Below are 6,362 nucleotides of genomic sequence, written 5' to 3' on the forward strand. Positions count from 1 at the left end.
TTTGCTGACCCTCTACTTTGCCAAGCATGATGTCCTTCTCCAGGGACTGATCCCTTCTGATAACGTATCCAAAGTATGTAAGACGTAGTCTCACCATCCTTACTTCTAAGGAGCATTCTGGTTGTACTTCTTCCAAGACAGATTTGATTGTTCTTTGGCAGTCCACGGTATATTCAATATTCTTCACCAATACCACAATTCAAAGGCATCAAGTATCTCATTTAATCCATTAAGATAACTGTGGTACAGTATTTGTTCCTTTTATAGATGGGGAAGCTATGGCAATAGTGGTTAATAATGTTTCAGAGCCAAAAAGAAAAAACAAAACGGTACAGCCAGGATAGGAGTTCAGGTCTGTCTATCTCTGTAATGTGTATTTTATTTAAGAAAAAAATAAAAATAAAAACAGTACATTACACTGAGATTCTATGCAAAAGAACACACAGACAGCCTTAGCAAACATTAGATGAATGGAGGGAAATAAATAATAATAACGAATAAGTGGGCAATCATTTGTAGATCACCAAATCAGATGTTAAATCTCTTAGTTTGTGCTTTCTGTGCTAATTTTGAAGCCTTTCTGTTCACATTTTCTAGTTGTTTGCTAGAAAATTCATATGTGATCTTCATCCATGTTACAGAGTGGAAACAATGTCTCCTCGATATTTGGTTCTATGAACCTTCAGCTCCAGGGGACAGGTCTAAAATTAGCAACAGAAAATCATCCTGGACCCAGTAGAACTGATGAGGATGCCTGCTTTCTGGAGGCACAACCGCCAGAGGAAAGTTCTCCTACGTAAAAAAATAGTAGTTCACTGCTGAGGATAAAGTACAGATGAAATAAAAAAGGCAAGGAAAAAAAAAAAAAAAAGACCAGGTTTGCTGGTCTGACAGAGAATGGAGACATCCCAAGAATTTGGCTCCCAGACACACTTTTAACTCAGTACTGAACTCACTCCTGCGGTTCACCCTTCAGCCATAGATTAGACAGGTCTATAGGGCCAATGGAGGCCTGGTGGTGCAGTGGTTAAGAGCTGGACTGCTAACCAAAAGGTCGGCAGTTCTAATCAACCAGATGCTCCTTGGAAACCCACTGGGCTGTACTGCTCTGTCCTCTAGGGTCACTATGAGTCAGAATTGACACAATGGATTTGGATTTTTTTTGGATAGGGCCAATAATAATAAACATGAGGAACGGGCTTCGTAGTTCAATCATGTATTCGAGACTAATGGGTGCACCAGCCCAAAAGCAAAGATGAGAAAACAGGAAGGGACAGGAAAACTGGACGAGTGAAAACAGGGAAAATGGGGTGGAGAAGGGGGAAAGTGTTGACACATCATGGGGTTGGCAACCAATGTCAGAAAACAATTTGTGTATTAATTGTTTAATGGGAAACTAGTTTGCTAAAAACAAAAAGCCAAAGAAAAAAAGACCAACATCTATGGAGTCACAGAGAAGCAAATTAGGGTGTTTCAGAAAAGAAATCCTTGTCTCCATGCCCCCCACACCTAACTCTGGCATTATCCCACTTAAAGAAGAGAGGGTTTTACAGAAGGTGGCTCAGCATGAACTTTCTGCACACGAGGACATGAGGCCCAAACTCCCTTGAGTCTGAGCCTGAAGTGGTTGATTTGTAACCCAGCCCATAAATGGATTTCACTGCCAGCCTCCTTCCCTGTGGTCTCTAAGGCCCAAGGATGCATAAATAGAAAATAGACATCATTTCTTATAACTCAGAATAAACTGCTCCCCGGGCCAGACCTGGCAATACATAGTTGATTCCAGAATAAGACAGTTTTTCCTGCCCTTTGGAAGTTGTACAGTAGACAAGAATTACCTTTATAACATTGCTGTTATTGCGTATTTATTTTTGTTCTTTTGATTTTCCTTCATTACATCCATGGAAGAGGCTACCTTCATCTATTATGATTGGTTATTCAGCTTAACTTTGCCAAAGATCTATAACGAGCTTCATCTTCATTATATGTGCCCCAAAGGCAAATCCACTTAAAAATGGGTTTTAACAAACAAGCAACCCTTATCCTGACAAATAGTTCTCTCTTCTTATTACCAAGGAAGATAGACAAGAGTTAAGCAAACCTAAATAGATCTAAAATGGGAGGTTTCTGATTGCTTGCTCGGGGAAATGCGCGAGGTACATTTAGGAGATGTGGCTTCATTATGGAAAGTGACAGCCCTGCTCATAAACATCCTTTAACTTTCACTCTCTGACACATGCTAATGTCTGAAATGGTGACTACCACACACTCTTAGCTTGAGTTCTCTCCTCTCTGAATGTTCCGTACAAGAAATCAGCAAAATCCATGTGTGTAGTCCACTCTATCGCTGTTGCGCTAAGTATCTGAGAAACACATAAACAGAATATTTAAGCTAAATGATTGAGGAAGACTAATGCCAATCCATTTTCCACTCTTTCATTTTCCCAATACGTAAATGGCAAAGAGAAAGGAAGTGCATGAAAGGAAAATCAAAACCAGCTATCTCCTGGGCCAGGTACTGGACATACTGTTGTTTCTTTAATCGTCACAGCAACTATTAAGCCCTTTTTACAGAACAGGAATCTGAGGTTCACAAAGTTTAAACCACATGCTATTGACACACAGCTAGTGTGTAGGTATTACTGGCTTTGAAAGCCTGTGTGGGCTTTGAAAGCCTGTGTGGGCTTTGCCTTGTTCTCTTTCTGTTATGATGACCAGCCATGTTTGAGATGGGGACTCCTCAGAATCTTTGGTGCCTAAAACTCAAGAAAATATAACTCTGAGTGGGCCTCCTGGCAGACTGAATAGGAGGATTGAGGAAGAAGGGAACATTAAAGAAAAACAGAAAGCCACACTTCTCAAGGAGGACCATCACTTCAGGATACAGGTAGGTACCTTACACACACACAAAAAGGGCTGTGTTCAAATGAGAGTGGGGCTTCAGGTTTGAACACTAATATGCCCTGTGACTTTCCAAGGAAGTGACAGTATGTAGAATTTCAAAACTTAGAGGACCATTGGATCACAGTGCATCTCAAAGGTTTAGTCTTCCACGGTTCTCACTTTGAGAGCTCCTGGACTGAGTCACCAAGAAATTACACTCATTTAAAAAAATAGAATAAGCTTGAGTGAAAAAGAAAACTTACTTATTTTTAACAAAATCATATGGCTTTACTACATTGTTATGAATTTTTCATCGTTGACTTTTGCTTTGGTGGTTATTAGAGTTACCAAGAATTAGAGTTGCAAGGATCTCAGCTATCTCTCTTCTGGACAGACACATGGAAGGATAACAGATCACTGCTCACCTGAAGCTAGGTGTGGTCGTGTGATTTACTTTGGCCAATAGTGGAGGCAGAATGCTGTGTGCCATCATGGCAGAAGCTTTCAAAGCCCGTGTGTGCTTTGCCTTGTTCTCTTTCTTTCTGTTATGGTGACCAGCCGTGTTCTAGATGGAGGCTTCTCTATTCCTAAATGTGAAAATGTTGTTTCACGTTTAGGAAGACTCAGAGAAGAGCCCCTAGCCAGTGCTCAATGGACAAACGTGAGCCAAAAACAACAAAATTTTGTTGTTCTGAGTCATCAAGATTTAGCCTATCCTGTTTATTACAATAACTAAGTTTGTTTTGGGCTTGATGTTTCATGTATTACAACAGTTACTGTAATAACATAGCAAGGTATAGTGTGGGAAACATCACATCCAAACCAAAATGAAAACCATTGGCTCAAGTAGATTCTGAAATCAAATAGGACATAAGAAAAGTAAGAGACAAGTTCTCTTTTGTTATCTACCATCTGGGTAAGTACTTGTGAAGGTCATTCAACCACTTCAGAGTCTTCGTTTAGGAAAATAGAACTGTCTTTCTGGCAGAATTGTTGCAAGAATTGAAGGAAATATCCAAGGGTGTGCTTTGTAAGCTATTAAGCACGTTATATGTGAAAGTCCTTAATCTTTTTAAATGTCAGATATAAAACAAATAATCTGTAAATGCTTGATGGCATAATGTATTGCATCATGTATCAGTTTTAATGCTAGTAGCCACAGGACACAGCTCACATTCTTATCTCATTTGCTTATATTCCATTTGCCTCAGAGCTTCAGATAAGGATCTGTCATATTATTTAGTTGCCTTCAACTATAACAAACATAAATGCCATTTATATTTATTTAACCTTATCTAGCTCCTGATTATTAAATTATAAAGGCACAAAATTATCTTAAAAGTAACTTACATTTCCAAAGAAGTCTTTATCTTTCTTCAAAGTTGAGCTGATTTTCCTGCTGCCCATTACACAACTGTGAGCCATTGTAGGCCAATGACCTCTAAGAGAGGCATTCAATCTTGAAGAAACAAGCTACTGATGAGACTGGAGATGATGATTGGGAAAAGGGAGGCAACACTGACTCTCCAGAGTAGCCACAAGGGTATGTAATCAAAAGAGTAATAGACACTAGGTGGAAACGAGTATTTTTATAAGGTACCCTTACCATGAACAAGGACCCAAAGTTATGTTCCCTTCAGAGTCTCCTCCTTCATGCTCTCCACGTCACCTCTCTAGTCTGGGCCTTCTTATTACTTCCCTGAATCACTGTAATGTGTGTTAATGGGCTCCCCATTTGCAAGCACTTCTCCCTGTCCCAAGAAAGTCCTCCCTTGTTCCACTATCTTTGTGACCCATAAAAATATAGACAACCATGTGACTTTCTTACTCAAAAGCATTTAATTGCAGCGGAACAAGAACAGACCTCTTTAGCCTAGGATTTCAGGTCCTATATATTGTTGTTGTTAGCTGCCGTGGACTAGGTCCTGATTCCTTTTTTGTTGTGTTTTAGATGCAAGTTACAGCTCAAGTTAATTTCTCACTCAAAAATTTATACACAAATTGTTTGGTGACATTGGTTGCAATCCCCACAATGTGACAGCACACTCTTCCTTTCCACCCAGGTTTCCCTGTGTCCTTTCGACCAGTTCCTGTCCCTTCCTGCCTTCTCATCCCGCTTTTGAACAGGAATTGCCCATTTGGTCTCGTATATCTGGGTGAACTCACAAGCACGTTCCTCACATGTATTATTTTTTGTTTTATAGTCTAATCTTGGTCTGAAGAGTGAACGGCCCCGGCTCTCAGTGATGCCATGCACAAAGGAACAAAACCCTGCCTGGTCCTGTGCCACCCGCATAATCAGTTGTGGATTGGACCGTTGTAATCTATAGGGTTTTCATGGGCTGATTTTTGGTAGTAGGTCACCAGGCCTTTCTTCCTAGTCTTAGTCTGGAAGCCCCCCCCGCAACCTGTTCAGCATCATAGGGACGTGTCAGCCTCCGCTGTCAGACGGTGCTGGCTGATTATGACGTACATAGGTCAGGAACCCAGCGGTATCCTGCGTGGAAGGTGAGAATTCTTCTACTGACTCAGCACTGCCTCCACCAGGCCCTGCGTAGTCTTGATAAATAGTTGTGAAAGTCATTCAACTCTCATCTTACTCTTCTCCCTTCTTTCTTTCTATGTGAAGTTGATATTCTAAACACACTAGAATAATTTCTAGTCATGGAACCCACCTTGGCCCCTCCTGCCTGACAGCTTTGACTTCTGCTCTGCCTCCTCTTGAGTCCTCTACACCTCCATTCTCACGTCTGTCCAGCCTTCAAGTTCACACTAAAATCCTATCCGTCTTTAAGTTCTACAAACCTCAAGAACAACTAATGTTGCATTTCTCACTAGCACAATGGATTGTGACCCAGATTTCAGATTCGAATTTAATTATACAAACTATTTATTGCATATTGGAATTTGTGGGCTGAAATTACTAGTAAACACAAATCATTTTGTCTTCACAACAGCCCTGTAAGGTGACTATTATAATTCCCATTTAAAAAACAAACAAAAAAACCCTTTGCCCTTGAGTCCATTCCAACTCATAGAAGAAAAATTGAGACTTTAGTAAAGCTGAATAACTTCTTCAAAAAAAAAAAAAAAAAAACCATGGACTTCTTTTCTAAATAACTGTGGCGTGTTCCTTAGGCTTGGAGAAAAAAAAAAAAAAAAAACACAGATCTAGGGAATTTGCCACCATAACTTTGGTACCAGTTATAACCAAGTGTAAATTCATAAGTGCTTACATACACAGTTGATTTTTTATTTTTAAATGAAAAATTCTAAATTTTTAGCCCTTAAGTAAGAACTATATAAATACCATTATGACTAGGGAACCTGCATTCCTAGGGAAGAAAACAATATTTTTATCACAGTAATCTTATGTACATTGCCTTTAAAATTTCTTTTATAGAGGCCTCAAAAAGTAATAGATGTGTCAGTCTGGTGAAGCGTGAACATAAGAATTCAGAATCCTAAACAGAGTCACT

The sequence above is a fragment of the Loxodonta africana genome, chromosome 26 (genome assembly GCF_030014295.1).
Source record: "Loxodonta africana isolate mLoxAfr1 chromosome 26, mLoxAfr1.hap2, whole genome shotgun sequence".
Taxonomy (NCBI): domain Eukaryota; kingdom Metazoa; phylum Chordata; class Mammalia; order Proboscidea; family Elephantidae; genus Loxodonta; species Loxodonta africana.